The 15,021-nt window shown below is 34.8% G+C and overlaps 1 long non-coding RNA gene across 4 annotated transcripts; it reads left to right on the forward strand.

Annotated features, from left to right (window-relative positions):
- The first annotated feature begins 494 nt into the window (after positions 1-494).
- LOC113353949 lies at positions 495-5,340 on the forward strand. 4 transcript variants are annotated; one of them, XR_003361627.1, is made up of 9 exons: positions 495-674; positions 922-991; positions 1,182-1,299; positions 2,639-2,733; positions 3,202-3,268; positions 3,392-3,531; positions 3,740-3,942; positions 4,587-4,690; positions 5,294-5,340. It is a non-coding gene; the product is annotated as an uncharacterized LOC113353949 (long non-coding RNA). The 4 variants fall into 4 exon arrangements; XR_003361625.1 differs by having other exon boundaries at positions 1,182-1,292; positions 5,294-5,339; XR_003361628.1 differs by having other exon boundaries at positions 1,182-1,292; positions 3,799-3,942; positions 5,294-5,339.
- The last annotated feature ends 9,681 nt before the right edge of the window (positions 5,341-15,021 follow it).

The following is a 15,021-nucleotide window of genomic DNA, read 5'->3' on the forward strand; positions in this document are numbered from 1 at the left end:
TACCTAATAAATTCGATTTTACTTCGAATTTTGATCTGATTTTAGAATCGTTGCTTCGATCTATCATCCTTTTATCATTTTCTTTGATTCGAACTATTTTTTTCGAATTTTGTTTACGAAATATTTTTTAGGGTTTGTAATCAGCCCTGATTTGTAATTCTTTAATGATTTCAACTAAATTTTCTCAATGAAATCAAGATTAGAGTTCAGATTTGCTATAGTCTAATCCTTATCTTGCTTTTGACATGAAAAATCCTGAAAGTAAATCACATAATTTTTTCCAGGTTTTTTTTATTGAAGATCAATCGATCAATTTATCTTAAATCTCTTTTGAAAATCGGTTTTCATATTCGAAATGTACGAATCATCATCCCTATTACCCATCTATTTGTTATGAATTTCATCTATTTTTATCTTTTAACTAGTTCAAGCTAATATCTACTTGTATCTGATCTTGAATATTTTATTTTAATGCAATCAAAATTGGAATTAGTTGTTTGATTGATTGATATCAAAATTTTATTCTCTATGGAGAAATTATCAGATTCAGTATTTAACACCGAATTCTCTATGTTACAGAATCTATACCTCATTTGGTTTTTGAGGTTTCTGGAGGGACTATTTTTTTGATGTATTTGCGTAGGAATACAATCAAGTACGATGATTTTCCGGAAGTAAGTTGATTCATGCTTTCTGATTTTAACATCACCTTATTTGCTTTATTTTTGAGCATTTTTTGTAAAATAGATGCACTCTGCCTACACATATATATGATGTTTTATGTGGTGTTTCATTGATGTGTATGGTTAGTTAGAAACTCAGAAGTCACACGTTAAGTGTATGAATCGTTTTATGTTTGTCTTAGTGAAATTCTTAATACGAAGTATTTCCTCTTTTTCATACGTCGCCGTGGTGGTGTAGGTAGAGGTTTCAGAGGAGTATTTTGGAGTAGGTGGTGCAGGTAAATCCATTGTTTACAATTAAGCTCGAGGTAAGCGTGGTAATTAAGCTCCCTACTTTAATTTTTTACAGTTACAAATACTTCTGTCGGTATGACATGAGCAGCTTGTTCTATTTCACTTGAAGTTGTGGTGTTGGAATCCATGGTGTTCTAATATATTTTGTTGCATGAGTTTTCAAATAACAGATTGCAAAAATTTTGGGGTTTCTGTAAATTCCAGTTACAGGGAAGGAGAACTACAAATAAAATTTTATCGCACCACAACAAGCTCATCTCTTTAGCAGAGCGCTCAAAATCTGTTCGATAAAATGCTCCAAAGAGGAAAAAAATGGTTAGAGGTTCTTTTCACTTCCCTTACCTGTTTTTATGAATTTTGACGTGATAAATTTGTGAAAATGGAAATAACATGTGGATTTGAACGTTGTTAATGTTACTGTTAAAGTTGAGTGTCTTGACCTATGCATGAAATTTATATGATAACATTTGAAAAGATAAGTCGGGCCATGTTTCATGTAAATTTGTAGCATATGGTTTTATATGGTGAATTTGAGTATCTTTAGAGAGGGACCGGAAAATTTATCGCTACTGCCGGTACGAACAGGTAAAAATTGGACAAATGTTGATGTTAAAAATTTAAGGTAATGGGAAACGACAGTAGGTTAATGGATGGAGGGTCATTGATCATAAGGGGAGCTTCATACTGCTAATGAAGAAAAGGGTTGGTAGAATTTAATTTTAATTATTAAATGGATGGAGTTAGACGTTCTTCATGGGAGTGGCTTATGAGTAGTTAACTTGAGTTTATAATTTATGTTATATTTACCAACTAAAGTTCATTTTTTAGTACTTGTTAATTTAGTGGACTTCTGTGAGATCCTAGATAGAAAGCGGAGAATCATTTTGTCTCAACATCTGATCTCTAACTAAACCACGCAGAGTATTAGCTCTAGTTAATCCACTAGACTAGTGTAGTCCTAGTTTGGAGTAACTTTCAAGATACTTTAGTAGCACAAGAATATATTGTATTGATCTTCGAAAATGTGTGGATCCTACATGGTTTGTTTTCAGGTTTTGGATTTCAGTAGCTTTGTTTTTAGTCGTATATTTCCCACAACCATAAGTATACATCGAATAAAAATCTATTCGCTAGGGGCAAGGTCGTATGGTGAGCCTGAGTGTGTGGCGGAAGTCCTTGTCATTCTAGGATTAGGTAATTAGCACATCTGGAATCTGGACCTCTTATTACAAACTAGTGATTCAAAATCCGTGCTCAATTTCCTTTGTTTTAAGAGCTTATTAACGGTAACTTCTAGCTTCTCTATCTCCATATATTCATTAGGGATCTCATCATATAATAACGAAGTAACCAGGAGAGCATTTTCTCTCTACCAAGTTGGGCAGCTATCTTGATAGGAGTCCTACAAGATATATTTTTATATTAGCAGTGAGGTTATAAAAAAGCATAAATAGGAATTAATGTGTTATACTAGAACTTTGTACTACAAAACTATGTTATAACAGTTGAGAACATTTAGCAAAGTTAGGTGTTGGCTTGGTTTTCAGATTATGGATATAGTGGTCTTTTGGAATGAACAATCAGGGCATTCCGTTATAACCAAATGTTGTTTGAGTAATGACTTGGTAATTGATGACATATCATTTCTTTCTAATTATTAGGTGTCGTTTTGTGCCCGCAATGCCAAGGTAGTTTCCTTGAAAAGGCTTAGTGTAAGGTCTGGAACACATGCATCGCGCAGTTGAAGTTATGTCAGGTTCGGTTCTGTTCTTACATTTGCCTGTCCTATTTTTTCCTATATCTTAAAATATTTTTATTATTTACATTACTCAACTAAAATTAGGCTAGGTGATTTTGGATGCTACCAAGATGATTCAGTAAATTATTATATAATCATTTTCATTGTTGCACTGTAAGTTAAATATTTAGTGTTTTGCTTTATATGTACAAAGAGATTTCAGATTTACATGCCACTATATGTGTAACTGCTGGTTACACATGCTACTATGCATGTGTAACTCTCAGTTACACTACCCATATCCATGTGTAAGTCCTAGTAGTTACACATGCTAAAAATGAACAACAAAATTGTTTTTTGCATCAATTGATTTTTCATTTCCGAAGTTGTTGTTTCGTATGAAACCTTACCTGATGGTAAGAGTTCAAATCTTTTATTTTGAATCTTAGATTATCTTTGATTGATCATGGTGGTTCGTCCATGCAGATGCCCAAAGCCAACAGTTGATGCTATAGGAGGACTTGCGCTTGGAGGTGGTTTATAATTGGAAATGGTTAGTGATTTCTGCTAACTAGTAGTTATATGGATGTGTAACTAGTAGTTACACAAGCTATATGGATCTGTAACCACTAGTTACACATCATGGGATATAAAGTTTATGTTTTATATATTGCAGGTTCTTATGAAAAGGTATATCATGCATATTGGAATGACTAGATAACATTGGTTGGCAGTTGCTTTATGGCCATCTTGTTCTCAGTAAAGGACCATCATTCAGTTTGGATGATGATCTAGCTAAAGAAGCGAGTAAAGCAGGTTAATTCTTTATCCTAAAACTCTCTCCCTCGACTCTTCCATAAAAAGGAAAAAAACTATTCAATGCACTCAAATTATTTTTGAAGTTTTTCTTTGTGAGTAGCTTAGGCACAGAAGCAAAAGATAGCATAAGAGGTTGCTTCGGTGCGTAGTATTGGTGTTGATCTTAATACCATGCCGACTGAAAAGTTTGTTTATTTTATTTCAGATCGTAACAAAAGAAATATGAGAGAGTTTGGAATATAATACTTTTGAGTTTCCATTCAGCTCTGAGAAGATGGTAACTACATTGCGCGCTGGGGCAGAGTATGCTGGAGTTTCTGTACAGAACTGCATGCTTATTGTTGGAGGCCAATCTGGTGTATCCGAATGTTAATTCATAGTCATGCCACGTATCGTTCTGCGAAGCAGGTCTGTGGTTTCTTATATACATCAACATACATTATACGTCTATTGTACAGTTCATGGTTTGATCATATTTGCAGAGTGTTATAACTTGGCAAGATAAATGGACTTGTAGCTACTAGTTACATGTGCTAATTAGATATGCAACTCATATATACACATGCTAATTAGATGTGTAGCTACTAGTTACACATGTTAATTAGATGTGTAACTTATAGATACACATGCTAATTGGATAGGATATAAAGTCTATGTAATATGCATGATGATCGTTTGCTAGAAAGTGGTGGTGACAGTCGTCATAGGTAATTATTTGATTTCATTTTATGCTACAATTAAGATTTGATTTCAGTAAAAGCCATATTTGATTTAAACGAATGAGATTTAGTTGCTATTATACCTATAAATTCTTGTTTAACTATGAAATATCATTAACTAAAGACATAATTGAAGAATCTGGATTAGCTGAATCATTAGGACTTTCAGTTGTCTTAATGTATGAGAAAGGTATTGGTGAAGCTTCTAATTGGGTTGTTTATTTTCCCGTTTACATATGTGTTGGAAGTCTTTATTGTTTGACCACCTTATCAAGGATGCGATAGTTCATGAATTGACCTCATCTTTTGACGTTAACTTCGTATTGCATATAGGAAAATTTGAGCTTCATATCATGGAGGGAGAGTTTGCTGAACCTCAGATTGTAGTTATGCTTGGTGAAAACGGGACAGGGAAGACGACATTTGTTTGCTTGCTGGTACACTTATTTAGATCCCTCTCTTGTTGTTTTTAGTTTCAAATTCTATGTCTAGACTGCGCATTTATTCACATTACACAAGTAGGATGCATGTGTAACTTCTAGTTACACATGCTATATGCTTGTGTAACTCCTAATTACACTAGTAGGATGCATGTGTAACTCTGAATTACACTAGACAGATGCATGAGTATCTTATAATTACACGTGCTAAAATGAACAAACCTTGTAACCAAAAATTACGCATGCCAGTTACACAAGCTTTATGGATGTGTAACTGCTAGTTATAAATGCTAATTGGATGTGTAACTATGAATTACACATGCTAATTGAATGTGTAACTGTGAGTTACACATGCTATGTGGATGCGTATCTGTTGCATATGCTTATACTTTGGTGTGTTTGATGAGCACTTTTTTTGAGTTTGCAAAAAATTTGAATTCTTGCAGCAAAGTTGTTTCTTAAGCTCTGGTTTTTAATTACTTGATTTCACATCTCCTTATGATAGAATGTGATTTCGTGTAGGTGAAACTGAATATACATTATTGTATGTATTGTTCATTTTAATCTTATAAATACTGATTGCGTGTTGTTATATTTCAGGTTTCAGATAACTTCATAAAAGCTAATTGCTTAAATGTGATAATGGTCTCGCTGGAATTGGAGTTGACGCTGAATACACAAATCAGATGCATGTGTAACTCTCAATTACACTAGATAGATGCATATGTAACTCTCAATTACAATAGACAATGCTAAGAAATTATTGTAAATGAATATTAAAGTAATACATGTATTTTTTTGTATGCGTTCTTTTTTATGTCTATTTTTTTGATGTGTAACTTTGCATTACACATGGCATAAGGATGTGTAACTTCTGGATACACATGTCATATGCATGTGTAACTTCTGTTTACACATTCACACTATACTTTAATAATTTTGGGGTTAAATTTAAATTTTATTTAATTTGGGACTTGACAATATATAAAAGGGCATGAATGTTTTTTAATAACTCGAGGCCTAGATTTAAACTTTTTTTAATTAAGGGCCTCATATTATGGGTAACCCATGAGTCGGGCCTTAACCTAATTTCTCCTATGAAGTTTTATTGAACCGCACAAGGGGAATGTTAAAGGGCCCATGTCCATGGATGTGTGGTCCAAAACAGAAGTCTTTTGATATTCCCCTCTCCATGTATATAAAAGATAATCTATCCATGTAACGTAGATGACTCTTATCAATGAAATCCTTCTCTTTGTCTGCCTCTTCTTGTTTCCTTATTATTCTACTACAAAAAAAAAACAATTCTAGCAAATGCGTCCTTTATCAATGCGGGTGGAAGGCTACCCTTTCCTGATCTTCCTATGAAGTTAACTAAAAAGACACCATGAGCCGAACGAATAAGACATCCTAGTAGTTTCTCTGTCAGCCAAGGAACAAAGAGGCTAGTATAAAAAATAAAAATAAAAGGAACAAAGAGGTTGATATATATATATATATATATATTATTTTTTTTTGAATCTTAAAGAGGTTGATGTGATATGATCACATGCGAACAACTATACCTCACACGCGGCATAAATTTATCGTCTGTGATCAGTCCAAACCACAAGATTACTTTGATTTTCTGAAAAGGATTGCGCCGCCGACTTACCAAGATGTCATTTCTAATGCGAGAGAATGATATCTCCAATTAATTAACACCAACTTCAACCTGAACAGGTGTCGGTGATACGGAAAGAGAGAGCTTTTTCCTTTTGATGAAAAAAGAGAGAGCTAACTAAGCTCACAAAAACCTTTGAAACATCTGACAAGACGAATCTTGAAGGACCAACTCCCATTCAATGATGCGAAGTGTTAACTTACTGTGTATTCTACTGATTCGCTGTTAACGTGTGGGTTCCATTACTAAACAAGTGGAATTTAAGAACCAAAAATACAAGACTGTTACGGGAATTATCAATTTCCATTGAATTATCTAGAGGGAGGCCCTCACATTTTTAAATTTGTGCTATCTCATGTTTTGGGGGACCGTTTTCTTAATAGAACTTGAACGGTAGAAATTAATATCTTAGAAATATGTCTGTCTTACAAAAACTCTACCAGGAAGTTAGTCGTGGGAGAGTTCGAGAAATTTTAATGTATTTAGGTTTTTTCCTGTTAGTCCTGAGGGAGTCTCTCCAAATCTCCGTTAGTCGTGGGGGAGTTTAGAGGAGTCTCCTAAACTCTCTAGAAAACACCTGTTAGTCGCTGGGGAGTTTAAAAAAAGCTCTTGAACTCCCTGTTAGTCATAAAACCCTACAGTACTATGGAGTTGGTTGCTTTGGGGAGTTCGAAGGAATTTTTAGTGTATTTTGGTCTCACAACAAATCTCTCAAAAGAGTAGAAATTTGGGAAGGAGTTTGGTGCGTAGAAAACCATAGGAGAAAGAAGAGGAAACGTTTTTTTCCAGGTATGTTTTTTTTCTTCTTTGATCTCCATGATTGTTTATAATAGTTTGATTTGTATACTATTTTGATTGTTTTTCATATCTTTGATCTCCATGATTGTTTATTTTGATTGTGTGTATAGTTTTTTTTTTTGTGGGTACTCTCTCTCTGTCAAAACCCAAATTTGTGGTTCAAAAGATCTTGGTAAGAAATTGCATGATTTGATTATAATGATATCTTTAAATTCAACCGTTGGAATATGATGAAATTTGAGTACGTCATAGTTTACCTTGTTATAGAAGTACAGTAAAATTTTCACGCGGATCAGGTCACGTTTTCTGCTGCAAAGCTTGCACAATATATGACTATGGTCTGCTGAGTTTAAATCCCGAATAGGGGACTGATTCCTATTTATATCATTCTCCGCTTATCGGACAAAGCTGAAATTTTAGTATGATGTTTGTATATATGAAGGTTACCTACTGTAGAAATTTCATGAAGTTCGGATCACTTTAGGTACACCAAAGTGTGAGAAATCCGGAACTGAATTTTGTATGCACGTATTGAAAGTAGTCGGGTTCTGAGTAATGTATCTTTTTAATGAACCGTTGGAATTCTATGTTTTTTGAGTGTGTTGTGGAATATTGAGTTGTAAGTGTACCGTAAAAATTTCAAGAGGATCAGCTAAGTATTAGTACTGCAAAGAATGGACAATCTGAAACTGTGTTTCGGTGAAACAGAATTCCTTTACAGCTATCTTCATAATTTGTTATGTCATCATGAATTAATTGGCTTGCTACTTTGCATGGGTGTCATTGAGAATCACTATCACTTGTTAAGTCCTCTTATTTAGACACATACTTCTCTTCTATTCTATATGTCAAAGTTCAATACAGTGGCGTACTTCATTCCGTATTGGCGTGTTTTAGCCAATTCATACGGTGCTTTTGTTGCAAGGAGTTGCTAAGGGATTTTCTTTGATTAACAATTTGGCGAAGTAGCTCTGCGTGTTAGTACTGTGTAATCTAGTATCACATTTTTATCATGTTTACATTAGACTGTTTGGTGTTATTACTATCCTTACTTTGTTAAGTTCTAGTATTAGTCTAAGTACTAATGTAGCTAACATGTCACACATAGAATGGAAAAATACAGCCAACCTGCTGAAAACAACAAGAAGAAAAAGAATGTTAGGAAGAATAAGAATACGGCGACCGGAGACGGAAGTGACTACGAATTACAAACAATGGACAACTCGAGAGACTGAGAAATTATTGGAACTGTTGGTAGAAGCTACACTTGAGAAGAAGAAAGACACTAGTGGATGTTTTACTAAGAGAATAGTGGAAGAGGAGATACTTCCAAAACTTAACCAAGCATGTGGTTGTGACAAATCTTTTGAGAACTATAAAGGGAAACATAGATGGCTGAAGACTAGATTTAAATCTTATACTTCTGGATTCGGTTGGGATGATGCTAACAAGATGATTACTGGATCCGACGAGATGTGGAACAATTACTTTGAGGTATGTGTGTGTTACTTACTGAAAACTAAATTTGATATTTTTTTCTTCTATTTTGTGCAGAGTTCTAATTCATGATTTATCCTTTATTTATTTTTTGTATGTTAACAGAGCCATCCAAACCAAACTAACTTAAGGGAAGATAATGGTAAAGACTATGGTGACTTGCTTATTGTTTTTGGGAATAAATGTGCTTCTGGAAAAGTTACAGTTGATCTTACCCATGAGAGTACAAGTGCTAGAACTTGTGATAAGGAAGATGAACAAGATGATTACTTCGATGTTGATTATACTCAAACGAGAGCAATGTGATAATGCTTTTAACGTATCATAGTGGGATATGGCTTAGAGGAAAGTGATGAACAAGATAAAGATGAAACTCAAGATATGAACACAAAGAAAATTCCTGTCAGAAAAACGGCACCAAAGAAAAGACCAAGGTGTGACATTGGTGACTCTTCTACATCAACTAATCCTACTGGGAAGTCTGATTATCTAGAGAAATTGATTGCCAAAAGTTCATCGATTGCTTCTTCTATTGATTCAATGCATGCTCTTATTGCGAAAGAGAAAGAAGACCACAAAATTGAAAAAGAAATGCGCAGAATTGATAAGGATAAGAAAGATAACCAAGTATGGGATCTTGTTTATGGCATGAATGAAATTTCTTTGGAAGATAAGCTGAAAGTAATTGAAATTCTGGACAACAATCACAAGAAGAACTTATTCATACGTTTTACTCATGAAGAGAGAAAGTTGTGGATTGGTTCAAAGTTAAAAGCATAAACCTGTCATCTTTGCAAGTTTCTATTAGGTTTAATGGGCTTTTAGAGTTACAACATTTGATCGTTTTTCTTCATAACTATTAGTATTTAATTTTTCTTTTCTCCTAGTTGAGAACTTATTGTTATGGATTGATTGCTACTAATTTTTATGGGTTGACATCTTTATGGTTATTATGATTGAATTTATGAATTTTATATTCTATATGCTTATTTTCTATATACATATACTTTTATGCTTTTGAAATAATAATGATTCTAATAAAAAAAAGTACTTTTATCATCTTTTTAGGTGAACATGTCTGATTTGGATTTATCTACTGATAGTGAAGATGAAGCCTTTGATACAGAAGAAGAAAGCAGTGATGATGAAGAGGTAAGCAGCAATAATGAATTTGAACTATCCATATTTTTGAATATACTTTCAGCGGTGCATTCATGGTTGATGGATATAATCAAGCAATTGCAATACATACAAAGTCAGCGTATTGAAAGACCAATGAGACGCCCAATTACTTTGTTTGGATATAACTATATAAGGAGAGTTTTGCGTCAAGACCCAGAAGACTTTCGAAGAAGTTATAGGATGTACCCTGATATTTTTCTAAAACTATGTTGTATCATTAGAGAAACTACATCATTATGTGATACAAGATGTGTTTCTATTGAAGAAATGCTTGGTACATTTTTACTCGTTGTTGGCCAAAGTTCACGATATTGCACAATACGTGACACATTTGGTCGCTCTCGGTGGACAGTTAGTAAAAACTTCAACAAGATATTGCGAGCTTTAAATTCTATAGCTCCGAGGATGATGGCTAAGCCAACAAGTGCAACTCCATTTAAAATTCGTGAGAGTACACGATTTTATCCTTACTTTAAGGATTGCATTGGAGCTATGGACGGTACACATATCCAAGCAATGGTAGAGAAAAGAAATGCAGTCGTTTATCGGAATCGACATGGAATTACATCTCAAAATATGTTAGCGGTTTGCAACTTCGACTTGGAGTTCATATACGTGCTTAGTAGATGGGAAGGGTCTGCTCATGATTCGAAAATACTTAACGACGCAATGACAAAAAGAAATGGACTGAAAATACCGCAAGGTAATTTTACTTTTATCTAATGTGAAGTTTTGAGTTTTTTGGTTAAGTTATATTCGGGTTCTACTTGACGAAGTTTTCTTTTTGTGTTTTATTCAGGTAAATATTACTTGGGGGATGGTGGGTTTGCAAACCGACGATATTGTTTAACACCATTTTGTGGCCAACGTTATCATTTGAAAGAATTTTCTGGTACGGGTAATCATGCGAAAAAGGCTGAAGAATTATTTAACATGCGTCATGCTTCTTTGAGGAATGTAGTTGAAAGATTTTTTGGTGTTGTGAAGTCTCGTTTCTTGATCTTTAAGTCTCAACCTCCATTTCCGTATCAGGTTCAAGCGGAGATAATGACAGCTTGTGCAGGCCTACACAACTTCTTATGAAAAGAATGCCGTTCAGATGAGTTTTCGGTCGAGGAAGAGGAAGATAGCCATCCATCAACGCTTGTAAATGACGATGAAATTTTGACACAACAAACTCAAGAACAACAACGTCAAGAAGTTAATGCATGGAGAAAGAGTATAGCCGATGATATGTGGGAAAATGTTCGTGAACAAAGGGAGTTATAATTTTATGGAGACCGTTAAATTGAAGGGAAAAAAAATTATCTCGTTGCACAAAATAACATACTATTGATACAGAGATATGATCATTTTCATTAATTGTTTTCTTTTGATTAAAGATCAATGTTATTTGCAAATAAGGGTTTATTGTTTCTTAAAAGAGAATGAGTTAGGAGTGAACTCTCTCAAACTCCCCCAAACTCCCTCTAATAAACTCTCTCAAACTCCCCCAAACTCCCTCTAATAAACTCTCTCAAACTCCCTACACTCCCCCAAACTCCCTGAACTCAAAAACACAAAACTCTCTCAAACTCCCTACACTCTCTCAAACTCTCTCAAAATCCCTGAGATTTAAAATACACTCAACTCCCCCGAAATCACTCGAGGACTAACCCCATCTATTTACCAATTTTAATCTTAATAGCTGAAAGTTCGTCGATTTTCCACAATTGATCTTCAAAGTAGTAGATGATATATAGAGTTATATGTTTTCGAATATGTTGATTTTATATAAATTTTTATAAGACGAACATATCCCAAAATATTAGCTTCAAATACACCATCGTTCGATTTTATAAAAAAGAAAAAATGTTCAAAGTGTGAGATAACGTGAAAATAAGAATATGAGGGATCCTCCCTCATCTATAAGAAACAACAATTAAGTCTCGTAGAATTTGACAACTTCTTGCGGTAACATTGCAAAATAAAAACTGGATTCCAATTAAAGTATCTTTCTCCACATGGTCTACGTTTTTTAAATACTATACTGAAAATGGGTAATCTCATGAGAAGAGCATTGATACCAAGGTTACTCTGATATAGAATTTTAAAGAAGAAACGATAAGACTAAGTCTTATGGGCTAGATTGAGCTGCTAGATTAGCATAAAAGTGTTGCAGTTCAAAAAAAAAAGCGTGGTCCATTTGTTAACACTAGTTCTCTTTCCTAGCATGTGGTCGCAGTTGAACTAGCAGCGAGATTGAAGCGATGAATGGTTCAACGCTAAAAAAACTACCTTTTCGCTGAACGGTTCAGCGCTGAGCGATTTATTTTTTGATCTGACGGTTGGAATTTAAAGCGCTGAACCAAACAACGCTGGGCGCTGAACAAAACAGCGCTGGGCTCACGTGAACTGTTAATCTAGTTGTTAGATTAGCACTCTCATAAGACTTAGGAGGTAGTCCCAGCTGACGTGGACTGCTAATCTAGCTGCTAGATTAGCAACTATAGGACTAAGCCTAACTCATGTGTCTCACATCATGCTAAATTCATATGCTAACGTCATCTATAAGATTCCATATCATTTCACCATACAAATCTGATTTTATAAGATTCCATAGGGTACCTACTCTTTCTGTTTTTTCTCTGTTTATTGCCCAACAAGGATCTTATTTTGAAGATGCATGTTCCCAAGACACTAGCAGGAAAATCTCGAATTAACTACAGCTTTTTGTTCCTACCTAATAAACAGGTTGTCATTTGTATATACTACTACTTCTCTTGGTGAAGTCTCGCCTTTTTCAGAAAAAAGAAAGAAAGAATCCTTATAATTTATTTTCGGCATGCTTTATTTTGTAGTTTTTGTTTTCGGGACCACATATTTAGGGTTCAATTCGCATATTTAAGTGCTGCAGGGAACGTGTCAAGAAGTGACTTGCTTAACTGCAGATCTGCACTAGCTAGTTGCGCTAGAAATCTGGAAGATATCCGAAGTCAGGTACACATTATTTAGCTAGCTAAATCAAGCAAATTAATGATCAAGTAACCATAACATTCTTGGTTTCTAGAATAAATTTGATAGTACTTCTTTTCTTAGGATTTTCCTTTCGTGCATCATTCATCCCTGCACCAGAAAAATAACGTTGAAGAGTAGCATTATAACAGTACTTGCATGCCTCAATCATGCATGGTGATTTTAACCGCTCCTGCTTAAACCTCTATTCGTGGTTCAGTGGTTGAGTTCTTGGGTGCATTTTTTTCTTCAGTTTGGCACATATTAATCATAATTTGACTGGACCATCTATAAGCTTTTTCAACCTGAGTCTGACGGATTATGTATACATTTCAGGTCGATCTGTTATCACACATGCACCCAAACAAGTCCTCCGCAGATACTTATTACCAGGAAGTTTCTGAAGATCATCACACTGTAAATATTCCAGAAAATGTCAACCCAATGGATGAAGAAGAAACAGATATTTGCATCCTCTCAGATCGACAAAATGAGGTACATTAGACTCAATATCATGTTCTATAATATCGGTACTCGCTATTTTACTGCTAATTCGGCGTTTGGATAGAAGTGGCCAAGTAACCCAGATTGTGATGCTTAAGCTTTCAGGTGGAGCTTATCGAGTCTGGTGCAACTATGACTCATTCTAGAGTTTCGACCATAGATCTAAGTTCTATAAGCCGTCGCCCACTGCTTATGGATGAGCAGAGTAACACTTCCGGAATTGTACGTGAAGAACTTGACCAGGTAAATAAATGAATCTCATGCTCGCCTTGAGATTTCATAAGCCGCACTCTTATTTCATTTGTACTTTTTCTTTCTTTTTTTACAAGAGTTAATTAGTGGTTGGGTCCTGGATTTTGGTATGGTAGAGGATTTGGGTCCTAAGTTTATCCAATTTTGAGTTTGGGTCCTTAAAAAATCGGTTACTAGTTCTTCTAAGTTTCTAGATCCCTCCAAAATCATAATAGCATCAACTCTTATTTCACATGATAGGCTTTATATTTTAATTTCCCCTAATATGATCTCTAATTTATAATAGTGTTGTTTAATGATTTTGAAATTTTGAATTTCTGTTTAGTGATTTGATGAAATAGATTACTTGTTTGTGTGTTGATTTAACAAAATATGAGTTTTCAATTTTGGAGGTGAGATTTTGAGGTTGCAGAGGTTGCACAAAACGCTTTTAAGGACCCAAACTCAAAATTGGACGAACTTAGGATCCAAATTCTCTACCATACCAAAATGTAGGACCCAAGCACTAACTAACTCTTTTTACAATGGATTCATTGATTTATATATTTCTTATAACATTCCAACTTTTTAATGCTATCTAGCCATTATCTAACACTAAAACAATCTCGTGTCAAGACCTTAGAGCTAGAGGCAAGTCGTCCAAGTGATAATGTAGATATCATACAACAAATGAAATCAGATGAAGATTCTGAGAGAAGTGATCGGCTAGCAAAGCTCTTTATAATTTGTTTAGCAATGGCAACCACTTCAATTGGAATCGCTACTGCTGTACTTGTTGAACTTCTATTGACAAAAATGACTGACCTTCCTCACCCTGTCGTCTTCAAAAGCATGGCGTGGTCAGGGATCTTTTCCTTTATTGCATCCGCAATTGCATGCACTCTGAGCTACATCAACCCACATATCCAATTGTTAGTCCGTTTAATAGAAATGTTCTTGATTTTTAGTTTTTCCTTGATACTTTTCACCCTTGTAACTGCACTTTTCATTTTATAAATATGATATAGTAGTTGTTCGACAGCTTCATTCCTGGCACGGTTGCAGACATACATACTCCTATATACGCGTAACTCTGAAGATGTATACTAGCGCTGTTACTAGGATAGGACACTGACTCAAACTCAACCAACTAGGAAAAGCCCATTTAGCTAGGAGCTTGTTAGAGTTTGACTCTAAACCCACTAAGGCCTGATCAACGAGGGCTGCCCGCTAGCAATTATTTGTGGGACTACTCTCGCCCACTCGGTTATTCTCATTCGAGGCAGTGCCATAAGGCCAAGTACTATGGTGCACGATTTTGCTTCACTATAACATAATTGTAGTGAAATTCAATTATAATGGTCTTTCGCTTCGCCTTAATGTGGCGATTTTCTCTTCGTTACATGAATCAGATCTGATGTGGGTTTAAGCTAAGAGATGAGACACGAAAACTAAGTTT

This window comes from Papaver somniferum, chromosome 2 (genome assembly GCF_003573695.1).
Source record: "Papaver somniferum cultivar HN1 chromosome 2, ASM357369v1, whole genome shotgun sequence".
Taxonomy (NCBI): Eukaryota; Viridiplantae; Streptophyta; class Magnoliopsida; order Ranunculales; family Papaveraceae; genus Papaver; species Papaver somniferum.